Source organism: Vipera ursinii (genome assembly GCF_947247035.1).
Source record: "Vipera ursinii genome assembly, chromosome: 3".
Classification (NCBI taxonomy): domain Eukaryota; kingdom Metazoa; phylum Chordata; class Lepidosauria; order Squamata; family Viperidae; genus Vipera; species Vipera ursinii.
Window position 1 is genome coordinate 201,328,440 of NC_139516.1, and position 18,026 is coordinate 201,346,465.

General features: G+C 44.2%; 1 long non-coding RNA gene across 1 annotated transcript in view; it reads left to right on the forward strand.

The window, feature by feature from the left end:
- LOC310638792 overlaps positions 1-3,164 on the forward strand; it is a 42,096-nt gene extending 38,932 nt beyond the window's left edge. The window contains exon 3 of the long non-coding RNA XR_014492184.1: positions 2,627-3,164. This is a non-coding gene — a long non-coding RNA (uncharacterized lncRNA). The remainder of the gene's footprint in view (positions 1-2,626) is intronic.
- Positions 3,165-18,026: the final 14,862 nt, after the last annotated feature.

Genomic DNA, 18,026 nt, shown 5'->3' on the forward strand with positions numbered 1-18,026 from the left:
AGTTTTTTGAATGTGGCAGTTTAGGACAGAAAGAAAAAAGCTGATGATAAAATAGACTTCCAGTTGGCCTTTTGCTCTGTAGCCATTCCACAATACTCAATCACTGTTTCTCCATTTTGGCAACTTGAAGATGCTGGCTGGGAGAATTCTGGGAGATGAAGTCCATACATCTTCCTGTTGCCAAAGTTGGGAAACACTGACTTAGATAATTTGAGTGTCAACACTATCACTGTGCAACTTGAGACACAGTAAATTGGAAGAATTTAGACTTAAATCTCTGCTATCCCATCTCCATGTGTATCCAAACAAGCCAATTTTGGCCAGACAGCTTCTCTCCTGCAATCAAAGATTCTGTGTCAAAGAGGTGAATAAGGCAAAAAGGTAATGGAAGGGAAATATATATTAGCAGTTTTTCATGGCATCTATGAAATGTACAGTTGTGAGAAAAGCAAAAAAAAAAGAGGCTTTTGTAGCATACTCATCTCAGCTGGAAGCTGATCGCAGGCTGAAGCCTGCTGAGTGCTCAGTTATATTAGTCTTGCACAGGAAAACCAAAGCTGAAATGTAATTTATTTCCTTGCTGGTGTTATATCCTGTATTGCATTTGGTTGAAAAATGCACAGGCTGTATTTTTTTTTAAAAAAAGATAAACTATTTCTGCATCACATTTACAGTCAGTATTAAAAGATGAGGATGCAGAAAAACAAAATCATACTGGTTTACAAGCTCTTGTTTCTTTTCTTTTATTTATTCAATTTCCATAGATGCCCATCTCAGCCCTCTGCCTCACTTGTCCTATGCATTGCAGGCAGTCCTTGACTTATAAACTTAAATGGAATTTGCACATCGCACATTGTGATGATTGTAAAGGAGGTCATCACACGACCGACCAGACTTTATGAGCTTTTTTCACAGTGATTGTTAAGTGAATCGTTATGGTTATTAAGTAAATCTGTGATTATTAGGCAACGCCACAGTTGTTAGCAATAGCTGTAGCACTTAGACTTGTATATCACTTCACAGCCCTCTCTAAGTGGTTTACAGAGTCAGCCTATTGCCCCAACAATCTGGATCCTCATTTTACCCACCTTGGAAGGATGGAAGGCTGAGTTAACCTTGAGCTGGTCAGGATCAAACTGCTGGCAGTTGGCAGAATTAGCTTGCAACTGTTGTGATTCCTCACCAGTCAGTGGATCTGGCAGCTGAGTGTGAGGAATCAGATGAAGAGGAGGGGCCTGGAGTGACATTAGAGTCAGAGGAAGGCTCTGAGGAGCTCCAAGACTTACAGTCTGACAAGGAGCCTGGCCCCTCTACTCACGCTCAGGCTGAGACACAGCTGTGCTGGGAGCCTCAGTTGTACAATGATGAAGAACAGTTGGGACAAATCCAGGATGCACGAAAGAGGAGCGAGTAGGACAGAGGAATGCAATGGGGTGGCTCCAAAGGCAAAGGAGAAGGCATTAGGAAGCCATGCCTTGGCTGAATTATAATAGGGAAGGTGTGGGAGGTGCTGGTTGCCAAAGGCAACCATTCGTGTTAAGGATTGAGTTTCTGTGAACTGTGTTGTTTGCTTTGGACATTGACTCAGGTCTGTGAATAATAAAAAGGGTTGGTTTTTCTAGTGGTTCCTGCCTGTTTGTTGAAAGAGGGGTTTCTCCTTGTGAGAATAACAAGGACTCACATAGGCTGGGACAGAAGAGCAATACTGCATTCTAACCACTGCACCACCACGGCCCCTTAAGAGAATCCATTGTTCACTATTGGGCGTTTTTGTCCAAAATTGGACATAAAGGCTATTTTTGCCCAAAAGCATTGTAAATCACAGAAATGTGACCACGGGACCCTGCAAACATCCATAAATGTGGATTGCTTGCCAAATGCTTGAAATTCAATCTCCTGACTGTGTGTGTTTGTGTGTGAGCCACTGAAACTTCAAAACCAGGTCATGAGTACTTTTTGGGGAGAAGGGGTGCCCATGTATAGCTGGGGAATTTCAGGAGTTGAAGTCCATATATCTTAAACTAGCCCAGGTTGAAAAACACCGATGTGAATTAATATTTGTCATGGTGCTGTCCCCAATGCATTTTTTTTTAGAAAAAAAATAAAAAAAAAATCAAATTATTCAAATTCAGGAGTAGGAAATTGGACAGAAGAAAAGAAAAGGAAAAAAACAGGCAGTGAATTGTGAAGTTGCATAATTGTTTGCATAATGATTACCTGTAATCAGGGCTTTTTTTGTCATAGAACGCTCAGAACGGAGTTCTGGCACCTTTTTTGGATGGAACCTGGTAGGGTAGGCAAGGCGGGTTGTATGACATGTGTGAGTTCCGGCACCTTTTTCTTTTACAAAAAAAGCACTGCCTGTAATAATAGTTCATAATTCCCTCCCCCCACAGAATTGGTAGCCTAAGTTCTGTCACTTCTGCAGTTAGAGGAAATGGCTCACAATCTCTGGGTCACTTTTATAGGACTTGCTTGCTGCTATATAAAGCTTTTCAAATTGTTAATCTAAGCATCTGACTTCCCTGAGATTTCCAAGGATTTAAATAAAAGAACAGAAGGGGGGGGGGAAGGATATGATATTCTCTATCTCCAGTCTATAATGCAGTCCTTTTGCACCACTCAGGTGACCTTGATGACACAGATAAACCTCCAAGTGGCCTCAATGACTCTCTAAAAGGATGCAAATGACCAGCTGCCTGCAAGGAGTATAAATCCTTCCATTCCTCATCCTCTAGTCAAGGCTGAAGAAGCTTCTTGCATGAGAAGCGAAATGTCTTCAAAGAAAAAACAAGAAAGTCCAGTTGCCTCGTGAAAAAGCATCTTTGGGTCAACTATGGCCTGGATGACTGAGAATCTCCGTAGACATTAAGCAAAAGAAGACTTTTTTCCTAGCTGAGAAATATCATACATGGGGACTGCAGTCCAAAAGTCCCTGGGCATCTGGGATAGAAGCTAAACCTGATTTCATTTATATTTATAAAAAAGAACATTAAATTAAGGAGAGAAAGTTGAATGAAAAAGAGAGCCAGTTTTGGTGTCATGGTTAAAGGCATCCAGCTGGAAACTCAGAGACAGAGTTCTAATCCCACCTGAGGCTCAAAGCCAGCTGGGTAATCTTGAGCCAGTCACACTCAACCAGCCCTTGGAAGGAGACAAACCTCTTCTCCAAAACCTTGCCAACAAAACTGGAGAGATTTGTCCAGGCAGCCTCCAAGAATTGCACATGATTAAATAAAAGAAAATAAAACCACATGCAGCTAATGGTGACTATTCCCTAGCTGTGAAGACTGTGCTTATCTGTGACAGGAACAATTAAAATCTGGTAACGGTCTTTGGAAGTTTGTGAGATGCCACAAAGATTGGGATCTCTGTCTCTAACAACCGGATGGTTTAATCAAGCGAAGCATCTGCTCTACTACTTAGCTATGGTCCTTCTCTAGGCATTTAGGTCTTGGCAGACCTGGATCTGACTTGGACGAAGAAGTCAAAGATCAGACTTAACTCAAAGAAGAAGAAAGACTGTCAGTTTTCTTATTAGGAACATTTTCAGCAGAGAACATCAGGGTTCATTTTGAAATACAGTACTGAATGTTATCGGTAGAGAAACAAAAGAATTATGGAATCAACTTAGAGACAGGACTTGGGTTTGGCTAGCCCAGGGGTAGGCAACCTTGGCTCTTTTAGGACTCATGGATTTCAACTCCCAGAATTCCTGAGTCAGCATAGCTATGCTGGCTCAGGAATTCTGGGAGTTGAAGTCCATGAGTCCTAAAAGAGCCAAGGTTGCCTACCCCTGGGCTAGTCTAAAGAAAAGAAGAAATAGGGGAGACATGATAGCAGTATTCCAGTATCTGAGGGGCTGCCACAAGGAAGAGGGGGCCAGGTTGTTTACCAAAGCACCAGAAGGCAGGACAAGAAACAAAGGTTGGAAACTGATCAAAGAGAGAAGCAACCTGGAATTAAGGAGAAACTTCCTGACAGTGGAATCAACCAGTGGAACAGCTTACCCCCAGAAATCATGGGTGCTCCATCACTGGAGATCTTTAAGAAGAGACTAGACAGTCACCTGTCTGAGATGGCTTAAGCTGGGGGCTAGACTAGAAGACCTCCAACATCCCTTCCAGCTCTATTCTATTCGCATCATTTAATATTTCACGTTCATCTTTGATGCCTTCTCTAAGTTCATTCAATAATGAAGGTGCCAAAAATGAAGAAACAGAAGAAAGCAAATTGAATGTCGAAAAAAGCCACGGAAATTGCCAAGGAGAGATGCCAAAGCCAAGAAGGACAAAAATCTCAGAAAGAGTTTCAGAGAGCTATTAGAAGAGGCACATGGTCACAGATATTTCTATGGGGTTCAAACCCTCTACCAGGAATTGAACTCCTAGGCCAGGGGTAGGCAACCTTAGCTCTTTTATGACTTGTGGACTTCAACTCCCAGAATTCTTGAGCCAGCCATGCTGAGGGGAAAGGGAGAGGTTTCCATGCTGAGCCATGCTGGCTTAGGAATTCTGGGAGTTGAAGTCCACGAATCACAAAAGAGCCAAGTTTGCCTACCCCTGTCCTAGGCCATTGCACTTCTGGTAATAGTACTTTAGCTTTAGGAGCTATCTGGCCTTGGGGCTCAGTGATGTTATAGGAAGGGATATATATATATGAGGAGGAAGAATGGGGGGGAGGAAGCAGACAAGGATGATGAAGAAGGAGGAGGAGGAGGAGGAGGAAGAGCTGTTACATTATGTCATGCTTTAATTTATCTGGATGAATAAAATCTCATATATCCATGTGTATGTGTAAACTAATTATGGAAATTCGTAGGGTGATCATCTCTATCCGACTTACCTAACAGAAGTGCTGATACAAGAATAAACAAAGGATAAACCCCATCTAAGTCATTGATCCTTGGGGGAAATGTGGGATCTAAATTATGCAAGGCAATGAAATTTCATACCTTGCTCTACATTAGATTAGCCCATTATACATCCACCCATTGTTCAAAGAAGGCTGACAAAAGTACAAATCAGCCTTTAATTGTCACCTAATAATTTATAGATAAAGGTGCCAACTTAGAATCACCATGACCAAAATGGAGATAAAATACGTCTCAGCACTTTCCCAATTTGTTATCCCGCTGTGAATTGAAGACGCAGGAGATGCTGCATTGGTTTTCTTCCTGAATATGAAAAAGGTAAGTTTTTATTTCATTTATTTATTTCATCATGGCTCAGTGGGTTAGGATGCTGAGCTTGTCGATTAGATGGTCGGCAGTTTGGCGGGTCGAGTGCCGCATAACAGAGTTATGCAGCACTCGACCCGCCTGTTACTCGTCCCAGCTTCTGCCAACCTAGCAGTTCGAAAGCACATAAAAATGCAAGTAGAAAAATAGGGACCACAACGGTGGGAAGGCAACAGCGTTCTGTGCGCCTTTGGCGTCTAGTCATGCCGGCCACGTGACCATGGAGGCGTCCTCGGAGAAGCGCTGGCTCTTCGGCTTTGAAACGGAGATGAGCACCGGCCCCTAGAGTTGGAAACGACTAGCACGCATGTGCGGGGAAACCTTTACCTTTACCTTTTATGCATAGCAACAAATGGAGAGTAAGAGTCTCCTTACTAATGCCTAATTGCAGAGCAATTTCAAGATTCTTTCTTCTCATTTTACTCTAATCCAGCTTTGCACTACTAGCCCGACACCTTTAAAGAGAATGTTGCCCTTTGTAAAGTAGGACACAAGGACAGCCTTCTTCTGTCTGCTGTCATCCAGTTTGGTAGAATTATCTTTTGACAGCGCAGTCAACCGAAAATTTCAATACAGTACGACATTACAGTTCAGCCCTCATTTTGTTCTTGAGCCGTTGGAGATTGCAGCACGGAAAGAGAAACCAAAATGTAAAGCAAGAGATTCAACATGGATCAGATAGCCGAATAAACAAGGCAGGCGAAGAGGGAAGGCGATTGCACTTTGTTCATACTTTATTCATTCCAAAGCAACGGGAAGCCCGCTGAAATCCAATTGCAACCCAAGACTAATAACAAACTATAACTGATCAAGAGAAGGATGTCAGAGCAGATGACAGGACTGGCTAAGCTGAAGGCTTTGGAAACTGGACACATTGATACTTAGTCGGAACATTGTTAAAAGGGAGGCACATGATGAGCCTCGTAGGGCAACATCATCATGCAAATGCCACAACTTCAATCAATCAGAACAGAGCTGGAAGGGACCGTGGAGGTCTTCTAGTCCAACCCCCTTCTCAAGCAGGAGACCCTACACCATTTCAGACAAGTGACTATCCAAGTCTCTTCTTAAAAACCTCCAGTGATGAAAGACCCACAACTTCTGAAGGCAACATGTTCCACTGGTTAATTGTTCCCACAGTTAGGAAATTTCTCCTTCGTTCCAGGTTGCTTCTCTCTTTGATTAGTTTCCATCCATTGTTTCTTGTCTTGCCTTCTGGTGATTTGGAAAAGAAATTAACCTCCTCGTCCTTGTGGCAGCCTCTCAAATACTGGAATACTGCTATCACGTCACCCCTAGTCCTTCTTTACTCAAGACTAGCCAAACCCAAGTACTGCAGCCGTTCTTCCTATGTTTTAGTCTCCAGGCCTTTAATCATCTTAGTTGATCTTCTTTGCCCTTTTTCCAAAGTCTCAACATCTTTTCAGTAATGTGGTGACCAAAACTGGATGCAGTATTCCAGGTATGGTCTTACTAAGGATATATAAAGTGGTACTTGTGTCTGATTCTGGGAGGTCAGTTTTTCACATGGAACAACCATGTCTTCAGGTCGCGGCGGAAGGATCGAAGGTCAGGGGCCGTCCACAGCTCCGGAGGCAGTTCATTCCAGAGGGTCAGAGCGCCCACAGAGAAGGCTCTCCCCCTAGGGGTCGCCAGCCGGCATTGCCTGGCCAACGGCACCCTGAGGAGGCCGACTCTGTCGGAGCGAACCGGGCGATGGGAGGTTGACAATGGCAGCAGGTAGTCTCGCAAGTACCCTGTGCCTAAGCCATGTAGGGCTTTAAAGGTAATTACCAGCACCTTGAATCACACCCGGAGGGCAACCGGAAGCCAATGCAGCTTGCGCAAGAGAGGTGTAACATGGGAGTATCGAGATACTCCCAGAAGCACCCACATGGCCGCATTTTGCACCAGTTGAAGCCTCCAGGTGCACCTCAAGGGCAGCCCCATGTAGAGAGCATTGCAGTAATCCAGGCAAGAAGTGACAAGGGCATGGGTGACCGTGCATAGGGCATCCCGGTCCAAAAAAGGGGTGCAACTGGCTCACCAGGTGAACCTGTGCAAAGGCCCCCCTGGTCATAGCAGTTATATGATCCTCCAAATTAAGCCGTGAATCCAGGAGGACGCCCAAGTTGTGGGCCCTTTCTGAGGGGGGCAATAGCTCCCCCCCATCAAAAGAGATGGAACATGTTTGACAATGCGAGATGCCGGTATCCACAGCCACTCGGTCTTGGAGGGGTTCAGCCTGAGCCTGTTCCTTCCCATCCAGACCCGCACCGCCTCCAGGCACCGGGACATCACGTCAAGGGCATCACTGGGTTGGCTCGGGGTGGAGATAAACAACTGGGTATCATCGGCATACTGGTGATACATCACCTCGAAGCCACGGATGATCTCACTCAGCGGCTTCATATAGATGTTAAAAAGGAGGGGGGAGAGAACCCACCCCTGAGGTACCCCACAAGAAAGGGGCCTTGGGGTAGATCTCTGCCCCCCGGCCACTACGAACTGCGAACGGCCCAAGAGGTAGGAGGAGAACCACCGTAAAACAGTGCCTCCCACTCCCAAGCCCTCGAGCCGTCGCAGCAGGATACCATGGTCGATGGTATCAAAAGCCGCTGAGAGGTCAAGTAGGACCAGGACAGAGGAGCAACCCCTGTCCCGGGCCTGCCAGACATCATCTACCAGTGTGACCAATGCCATTTCTGTGCTGTAACTGGGTCTGAAACCGGACTTAAGTGTGTGTGTGTTGGTCCGTATGTGTTGTCTTTTAGCATCACTAAGGTTTGGTGAGGACACAGCTGTCTCTAAGTCCCAAAGGTGCTTTTCCAAAAGCAAATGAACTTTCTTATTTTTTCCTTGGAGATGTTTCACTTCTTATCCAAGAAGCTTCTGCAGTTCAATTTTCAAGGGGAAAAAAACACACAAGAAAATCCAGTTGCCTTTTGGAAAAGCACCTTTGGAATAACCATGACCTGGATGATTGAAAATCTCCACAGACAACTGTCCCTAAGGTTTTGTAGGAATGTGCACCTCTGGAAGATAAAGCTGTTCACCTCTATACTAGCCTGTGGGATATAGCAGGGCCTTTCAACCAGTGGTACGGATACCACCTGTGGTACATTGGCACCTGGCAGGTGGCACGCAACCATCCTAGAAAAGTGGTAGCGGGGGAGGGGAATGAGCTGAACTGGTGGCAGCACCGCACAAGCCTGAGCGAGAGATGGCTGGAGCTGCAGGGCTGTCAGGGCTCAGCGGAAGTGCCAGGATTAGTGCCAGGCTCCAGCTGGAGCTCAGCGCTGATCCTGGCACTTCTGAGCCCAGAAGAAGCGCCGATCAGCTGTAATGTTGCAGCATCTCCAGGGTCTTGTGATTTACATTCGGATGCTTGGCAACTGATTCCTATTTATGACGGTCACAGTGTCCCAGGGTCATGTGAAGTGACCAAAACCTGCTGCAACCACCCAGCAGAGGAGGGAGAATAAAAACCAAACACCCCCCACCTCACCCCCGCTGCCAATCCTCAACAGAAATGCTGACAACAATGAAAACCTCGGACAGGAGGAAGAGCGCCGCCGGGCAGGCAGGCAGGTGTCTTGCTCGGCTGTGGCTTGGGGGGCACTTTTTTCAGTGCCATTGTAACTTCAAACAATCACTAAGCGAACTGTTGTAAGTCGAGGACTACCTGTACTTCATCACTTTTTTCCTTTTTTTGGTCATCAAGTTTTTGACACCTTGCTAGGCGACTGGTGGTACTCGGATGCTGCCATATCCTAAAAGTGGTCCAATGGGTGAAAGGTTTGAAAAGCCCTGGGATATAGGACATGAATGAACATTGGGTTTATTCATTTAAAACATTTAAATAGCCATCCATCTTCTAACCAACTCTGGGTGGCTCCCAATCAAAAGTTAAAACAACGTATAAAACCGTATTAATACTCTAAAAGCCAGGTCTTCAAAGCCTTAGGGAAGGCTAGGAGAGTAGAGGCCTGCTGAATTTCAGAGGAAGAACATTCCCTGGGAGAGGGGCTACCATGGGAAAGACATGCTTTTCTAGCTCCCATCAGATGGAAATATTGAGGGGGTGGGATTAGGAGCCTATGTGACCTGGTAGCACAGGTAGATGCCCTCAGAGAAAGACAGTCCCACAGACAACCCAGGCCTGAGCCATATAGGGCTTTAAAGGTGATGACCATCACCTTGAATTACACTTGGAAAGAAACTGGAAGTCAGTGCAGCTCATCCAAATAGAGGTGTTACATCGGCATTATTGTGCACACTGCTGTGTTCTGGACCAGTTGATGTTTCTGGGTGGTCTTCAAGAGCAGCCTTATGGATAACGGTAATCCAAATGCGAGGTGACCAAAGTAACCAAGGCATAAATGACTATGAGCCAAGGTCCAGGAAAGGGCACAATTGGCACACTAGATGAATCTGTGCAAAGACACCCCCCTCTAGACACAGTTGCCACCTGCTCCTCCAGTAGGATCTATGAGTACAGGAGGACCCCCAAATTGTGGACCAGCTCAGCCCAGGGGGGGAATGCCACCCTGTCCAGAGTCAGAGATGAAGTATTGTCTAGTCCCGGGTCAAAACCCCATAACCACTCTGTTCTGCCACAACTATGTCAGATGCCGGGAAGCTGTTTACCTGATTACATCGTTGTGGGGGTATATGTGTGTTGTGTTTTGGCATCACTAAGGTTTGGTGAGGACACAAGTGTCCCTAAGCGTTTGAAGCATATAAAGCTGTTCACCACTGTAGGACGTAGATGAACGTGGGGCTTCTCTTCTTGGGTTGAAGAGACACCTGTGGGGGCATAGTATTCATGGGCTCCAAATTGGTCTTGTGCTTAATTCTTGGCTTGTGGAACCCAAGACAACTTGTTTGTTTGTTGCTGGATTTATTTGCAGGAGAAACCTCAAAGAAACCGGCAAGAGGAATGAAGTAAAATTCAGTTCCATTGTTTGGGTAAGGGAGAGAGAGAGAGAGAGAGAGAGAGAGAGAGAGAGAGAGAGAGAGAGAGAGAGAGAGAGAGAGAGAGAGAGAGATTAATTTTAAGATCTCAGATGGCTAAGAGAAACCTTTGGGGAACAATCTCTAGAAACATACAGGCCTGATTTGAATTTTCCTATTGCACTCTTACCCACTTCAACAACAAAACAGTCATTGCTTGCATGCTGCATTTTCCAAAATTGCACCAGGCATTCATTTGGAAATTCTTAGTGTTACTTTCAAGCCTGTTATTTTTTTGATTTCCAGGGAAGTCTTTCATCAAAACTGAATGTTTCTTCTGTCCTGGGATGAGAAGGAGTCTGCCCTTGTCATCCATCAAAATTTGTGGTTCAGACAAGACTCCTGTAGGATATGTCCATCGTTTTCATGGAAGCAACATGGAAGTGTTCTGGCATTGTCCTTTCCCAGGATATTTATTTAACATCCCAGTCAATTCTGTAGTAGCCATTATCAAGTGATAAATGTAACACTATATATACTTTTTCATGCACACACATAAATACACATAGTTCAAAACCTGCTTAGCATTTTGCTGAGGAAGTTGTAAACCAACCCCGTCATTTTATTCCTGTCAAGAAAACCATGTGGAAAATTTTATGCGAGTTAAGATTCAGGCTGTTTTACTAATTATTGTATTGGCTTATAAAGATAGTCCTCAACTTACGACCACAATGGAGCCCAGAATTTATGTTGCTAAGTGAGATATATGTTAACTGAGTTTTGCCCCATTTTATGACTTTTCACGCCACATTTGTTAACCGAATCACTGCAGTTGTAATGTTAGTAACAGGGTTGTTAAGTGATAGTCAATGGCTATCCCATTGACTTTGCTTGTCAGAAGGTCGCAAAAGATGACCACATGACCCAGGACACTGCAACCGTCATAAATATGAGTCAGATGCCAAAAGTCTGAATTTTGATCATGTGACCATGGAGATACTGCACAAGTTGTAAGTGTGAAAAATGGTCATAAGTCACTTTTTCAGTCCTGTTATAACTTCAAATGGTCACTAAATGAACTGTTGTAAGTTGAGGACTACCTATATTCTACTTTAATTGTTTATCTTTTGTTTTAGGTTTTAAGCTGCTTTGAGGTTCCTAGGGGTAGAATGGCAGGATAATGCAAATGATAAACAACCTGAAAAAAGTCAAATATTTTATTAGCATCTGGTGGGCTACAGATTCCCTACTTTTATGCTAAAAGATTAAAACATAGTGTTATTGAACGCTGTCCTAAGATGGAACTCAGCTTTCTTATTAGAAATGACAACTGTGATTTTTGCCCACCGTCTCTCCATGGCACTAGTCTCAATACAGCCCAAGTTGTATATAAACTGTTGTTTAATTGCTTTCTCATTAGTGGTGGTGAAATAGCTGGAAAATCACGTATCCGTTTTGGCAAAACATTTTGTAGATATTGAGAAAAGGCTATTTATTCCCCACTGCTGAGCGTGGACCGTGTAGCCCAATCAGAGTCACAAAAATGCTCTTTCAAACTCTGCTACGATTCCATCGAAAACCCTCTTGCCATGTGATGGTTATAAGCTCTTGGCAGGTAGTTCCTTTTAAAAAGGTTTTCTTAGCACTTCAGGCACCCTCCCACCAGCAAAGAATGGTTAATGATAAATTGTGATTGTGCAGAAAGAGGGGGAAGCGAGTCACTAGGAGTAGAGCTGGCTTTAGCCTGCACTCAAGAATCAGAGGGAGACCTGTCTGTTGGGTTTGCCCTAATCCTCAGTGTACACAGTCTCATTTGTCCAACTGCTACCTCTTCTGAAGAAAAACTCTGAGACAAAGCACTGAAGAAGGCCAGCTCTATATTTTATACAACATTAAAACAGGGGCCTAACGGCTCAGCAGTTAAAGATGCTGAGCTTGTCAGCTGGAAAGCTAACAGCCTGGGTTCGAGACCCCAGCACTGCAGAACAGGGTGAGCTCCTGTTATGTGCCCCAGTTCCTGCCCACCTAGCAGTTTGAAAGCATGCAAATGCAAATGGTGGGAAGGTAACAGTATTCGGTGCACCTTGATGGTGCTGGCCATGCTGGTGCACACATGGCTACGGAAATATTTCTAGATGATGCTGGCTCCCTCAGCTAAGAAATAGAGATAAGCACTGCCCCATAGAATCAGACCCAGCTGGGCAGGGAAGACCTTTACGTTTAAAACAGGAAGAGCAATAAAACAAGTGAACAACAAGATACCTCCTAAACATTGTTGGGGGAAGCCACTGTAGAGGCAGGCACTCTGATAGAAAAGCCATGCTTGATAGATGGGACCCAGGACATCCTCATCCTTTTATTTTATTTGTTTTTTTAAAATTTGTTTTAGATTTATATACCGCCCTTTCCCGAAGGACTCAGGGCGGTTTACAGGGCATTTAAAAGAAAATCAATACAAACGTTAAAACAAATTTTAAAAGATTAAATAAAACCCTGAGAAAAATAAAAAACCCAGTTAAAATTAAAATTAAAAAATTCTCAGCCTGGGCCAGAGAGCTCGAAGAGCCAGGTCTTCAGGTCCCGGCGGAATGAACGGAGGTCGGGGGCAGTCCTAAGCTTCGCAGGCAGCTGGTTCCACAGGGCAGGTGCACCCACTGAGAAGGCCCTACCCCTGGGTGTTACCCGCCGGCAATCTTTAACCGGCGGCACCCTGAGGAGACCCTCCCTGTGGGAGCGCACTGGACGAAGGGAACTTGATGCTGGCAGCAGGTGTCCCCTCAAATATCCCGGACCCTCGCCATTTAGGGCTTTATAGGTCATCACCAGCACCTTGAATCTCACCCGAAGGGCAACCAGAAGCCAATGCAGCTCACGGAGTAGAGGTGTTACATGGGAGTATCGGGAGACCCCCATCACGACTCACGCGGCTGCATTCTGCACCAGCTGAAGCCTCCAGGTGGTCCTCAAGGGCAGCCCCATGTAGAGAGTGTTGCAGTAGTCTAAACGGGAGGTCATGAGCGCATGAGTGACTGTGCGTAGGGCATCTCGGTCCAGGTAGGGTCGCACCTGGCGCACCAGGCGAACCTGGGCAAAAGCCCCCCTGGTCACAGCTCCTATATGATCTTCAAAAGTGAGCTGCGAATCCAGGAGGACGCCCAAGTTGTGAGCCCTATCAACAGGGGGTAACACCTCACCCCCCATCGTTAGAGATGGAATAGTCTGGTTAGCCCGAGATGTCGGTATGCACAGCCACTCAGTCTTGGCAGGATTGAGACGAAGCCTGTTTCTCCCCATCCAGACCCGGACCGCTTCCAGGCAACGGGACATCACGGCAAGGGCATCGCCGGGTTGGTTTGGGCTGGAGAAAAAAAGTTGGGTATCATCAGCGTATCATCAGGGACCCAGGACATCCTCATCCTGTCTGATTGTGCATGATGGACAGAAATTATCAGAGATGATCTATCATATAACCAGGTTCTGTGCCATGAACAGATTTATGCAAGGTAATCAGAACCATGAATTGCATCCAGAAACCTACTAATGAGTAATACAGTTTGGGGAATAATGGTGTTCCATGGGCATACCAAGTCATGCTCAATACTGCCCATGCCTGCTGGACCAACCGTAGCTTCTGGATGGTCATCAAGAGCAACTCAATGTAAAACACATTCAGTAACTGTGAGGTCTCTGGTGCTTTCTGAGCTTGGTAATTTTATTACAGACGTTTCATTATCCAATTAGGTAATATCATCAGTGCTAGTAAGGAATGGGATTCGGTCTCTGTTTAAATACTAGTTGTTTGGTCAGTGTTGGTGGGAATATTCTTGATTAGGCTGTTGTTTACTGTTAGCTTGTTTGTGTAAGTTGGTAGTTCCTATAGTTTCCAGATGGTCTTCAAGGACAGCCCCACATAGTGTACATTGAAGTAAAGTAATCTAACTGAGAAGTGACCAGAGCATGAGTGACCATCAGCAAGCCCTCCCTCACCTCCCATGATGAAGAGTTTTGGAGGATTAATCAGTTTGTATCCTATTGGTTAGTCCTCAAAACAGATGCTGTCTAGTTATAAAGACAAGTGACAGGAAAATGACAGGGCCATTTGGAACGGTGGTAACACCAGAAAAAAAAGTCTTGGACACAAATATTGGCTGTCAAGTTATGCTTGTCTCATCTAACTGATGTCAACCCAAAGCCTGCAGCGTCCAGGGAAAGAAAGCATGAGTAACTGCAGAGATTATTTGTAGTTTCCTTTCTGCTTCATTGACAGAGTCAAAAGAGAAGAGCTGATCCAATGGCTGGAGAGAATGCGAATCAGATTATTATTATTTCCCCCCCCCCAGAGAATTGAAGATAGTGTGATAGAGCGATTTATGGCCTGTGGTGTCTAAATTCATGCTTCAAAGACATCCCCGCTCACACTGTCAAATAGGTCATGCGAGTTTGTTTTCTCTCACAAAAAAGGCAGCATGTGAGCACTATGGGTGACAAGGACATTGTTATAGCTTCTTTAACTCCTTCACAAACTGTCAAGTCACTTTCCAGTCTGGAGAGGTGAAGGAAAGTTGAGAAGCAAGAACATCCTAATTTTGCTTCCTGCGGTGCTCCCTCCGAGTTTTTAGATGCTCCTTTTCAGGCAGTTGTATAAGTCAAACAATAGTTGTGTTATCTTTCATTGCGGTGGCCATTTTAAATGAGTATCCTTGGTGAAGACACTTCAAACTGGTCCCATAATCTCCTAATTTTGTTTTGTTCATTCCAGACTTCCACATGGAATTTGGTCCTTTCTTTTTCCAGGGACACAAATAGGTCAGCTTCTGTTTGTTGAGAATGTTTTATAATGCTTTTACACTGAAACATCTACTGTATGTGTAATTTACTGTGCCAAAATAAAATATGCATATTTTGTCGCACCTTTCTCAAAACATGTTTTCTTTGTTTCCATTTTTGCCTATGTATATCTTTTTTTCCCAGGCAGTTTTCTCTGATTTCTCTGATTTTTCTTCTTCTTTGGTGCCTTCAAGTCAATGTTGTTTGCCATTGTTATTACTCTCTGGGGCTGAGAGTGACTGTCAGAGAGAGAGACTGGTTGAGCCAGGAAGAGGAGTCAAACAGGGAATTAGTCTGACATCATTACAGAGACAGAAGAGGGCAACATCCAACTTTTATGCTTAAAGCAGGAGTCCCTCAATTACTACCTTTACCACTAAACCAAACTGTCTCTTTAAAAAAATGGATTTGAGGATGTTATTTCCTCAAATATATGCATTAGCGTACCAATATTTCTCCTACTCTATCCATTTTCATGGAAAATTTAAACACTTAGTTCTTTCCCCAAACGTTTGTTTAGAGTCCATAGGTTGGCCTCTTTAAGTTGAGATTAGTTGGAAGAGTATTTAATTCATTCTCTTGGAGCAACTGTTGCTCTTTTTATATAATGTTATTTCTCTTCTTTCTTTAAAAAATTGTTTTGGAGAGAGAGAGAGAGAGAGAGAGAGAGAGAGAGAGAGAGAGAGAGAGAGAGAGAGAGAGAGAGAGAGAGAGAGAGAGAGAGAATAGGATAGGATAGGACAGGACAGGACAGGACAGGACAGGACAGGACAGGACAGGACAGGACAGGACAGGACAGGATAGGATAGGATAGGATAGGATAGGATAGGATAGGATAGGATAGATGTAGACCAGGGTGGCTAAGGAATTCTGGGACTTGAAGTCCACAAGTCATAAAAGGGCCAAGTTTGAAGACCTCTGATGTAGTCAGAGAGATAAATGATCAAGATATATGATAGATAGATAGATGGATAAATAGATAGATAGATAGATAGATAGATAGATAGATAGATAGATAGATAGATAGATAGATAGACAGACAGACAGACAGACAGACAGACAGACGATAGAGATAAATATTAGATAGATTAGAGAGAGAGAGATGATAGTGTGATATGGATTAATAGATGGATAGACAGGCAGGCAGATAAACAAATAACACTATAGGCAGCTGCACTGTAAACTTTGGAGTATGTGACTTTCACACTGCCCTTCTTCAAAGAGGCAACACTGGAGAAGTACACAGTGTCATCCTTCAGTTCATTCTCCATGTTAATGAAGTTGTCCTACTCACTTTCAGTTTTTATAATAAAAAGTAACCTTTTTTTTAAATGAATTCACTCGGTGGTTCCCGTCACCCTGAGATCTCGTCTGTCAGTCCCAGGTGCAGAGTCCTCTTTCAGGATTTTAGCTGCTGAGTGGGAACATCCAAAAATACTGTGGCACTTCTGCAATCTTTTGGCTACTGGAACATCTGTACAAGGCCTCAGAGAGATGTGAAATAATAGTGCTTGGTTGGGGGGGTTTTTTTGGGGGGGGAGGGGGAGGAAAGAAAGACTCACAAAGCAGCTTCAAGGGAGTGTTTCACTTGAAGGCTTCGTGGAATAGACCTCTGAAGCTGTCTCAAACGCTTTGCCCTCTTGACATTGTCTGAGGTTGTATTTCCTTGATCTGTTCTTAATGCACAGTTAATAACCTCTGAGGAGCTTTCTCACTGATGGGAGCACCGTGTACAACATAATTGTTCTACTTGGGGCACTGAGATCTATTCTTAAGAGCATCATGATGATTCCACTTGGCAATAATGTTGGCAATAGGTTCCTATCTAATAAACTGGCATACAAAGGAGACGGAAGGAAAAGAGGGGGGATCACATGATGTGTGCTGATGGTCACAGTTACAATTGCCTTCGATAAATAAAAAAGAGAACTTCGCACGTTGCCATTTTATTCACAGTTGACAATGAGATAGGTACCACAAGTTAATTTGGTGATCCAGGCATTCAAAGACTAAACATGGTCTTCTTCTTCTTCTTCTTCTTCTTCTAATAATAATAATAATAATAATAATAATAATAATAATAATAATAATAATAATAATAATAATAATAATAATAATAATAATAATAAGTTGGAAGGGACCTTCAAGGTCATCTAGTCCAACCCCCTACTCAGGCAGGAAACCCTATACCATTTCAGGCAAATGGCTGTCCAGTCTCTTCTTAAAAACTTCCAGTGTTGGAGCATTCACCACCTCTGGAGGCAGGTTGTTCCATTGGTTAATTGTTCTAACTGTCAGGAAGTTTCTCCTTAGTTCTAGGTTGCTTCTCTCCTTGACGAGTTTCCATTCGTTGCTTCTTGTCCTGCTTTCAGGTCCTTTGGAGAATAGCTTGACTCACTCTTTTTTGTGGCAACCCCTGAGATATTGGAACACTGCTATCATGTCACCCCTCACTCTTCTCTTTGTTAAACTACACATACCCAATTCCAGTAACCGTTCCCTATATGTTTTAGTTTACAGTCCCCCCATCATCTTTGTTGCTCTTCTCTGTACTCTTTCTAGAGTCTCGACATCTTTTTTACAGCGTGGTGACTAAAACTGGATGCAGTATTCCAGGTGTGGCCTTACCAAGGCATTGTAAAGTGGTATTAGTACTTCACGTGATCTTGATTCTATCCCTCTGTTAATGCAGCCTAGCACTGTGTTGGCTTTTTTGGCAGCTGCAGCACACTGCTGGCTCATATTTAAGTGATTGTCCATTAGGACAGGACTTTTCAACCACTGGTATGGGTACCACCTGTGGTACATTGGCACCTGGCAGGTGGCATGCGCCCATCCTAGAAAAGTGGTAGCTGGGGAGGGGAATGAGCTGAACCAGGGGCAGCACCACACAAGCCTGAGCGAGAGATGGCTGGAGCTGCAGGGCTGTCAGGGCTCAGCAGAGCCTTAGTTCTAGGTTGCTTCTCTCTTTGGTTAATTTCCATCCATTGCTTCTTGTCCTGCC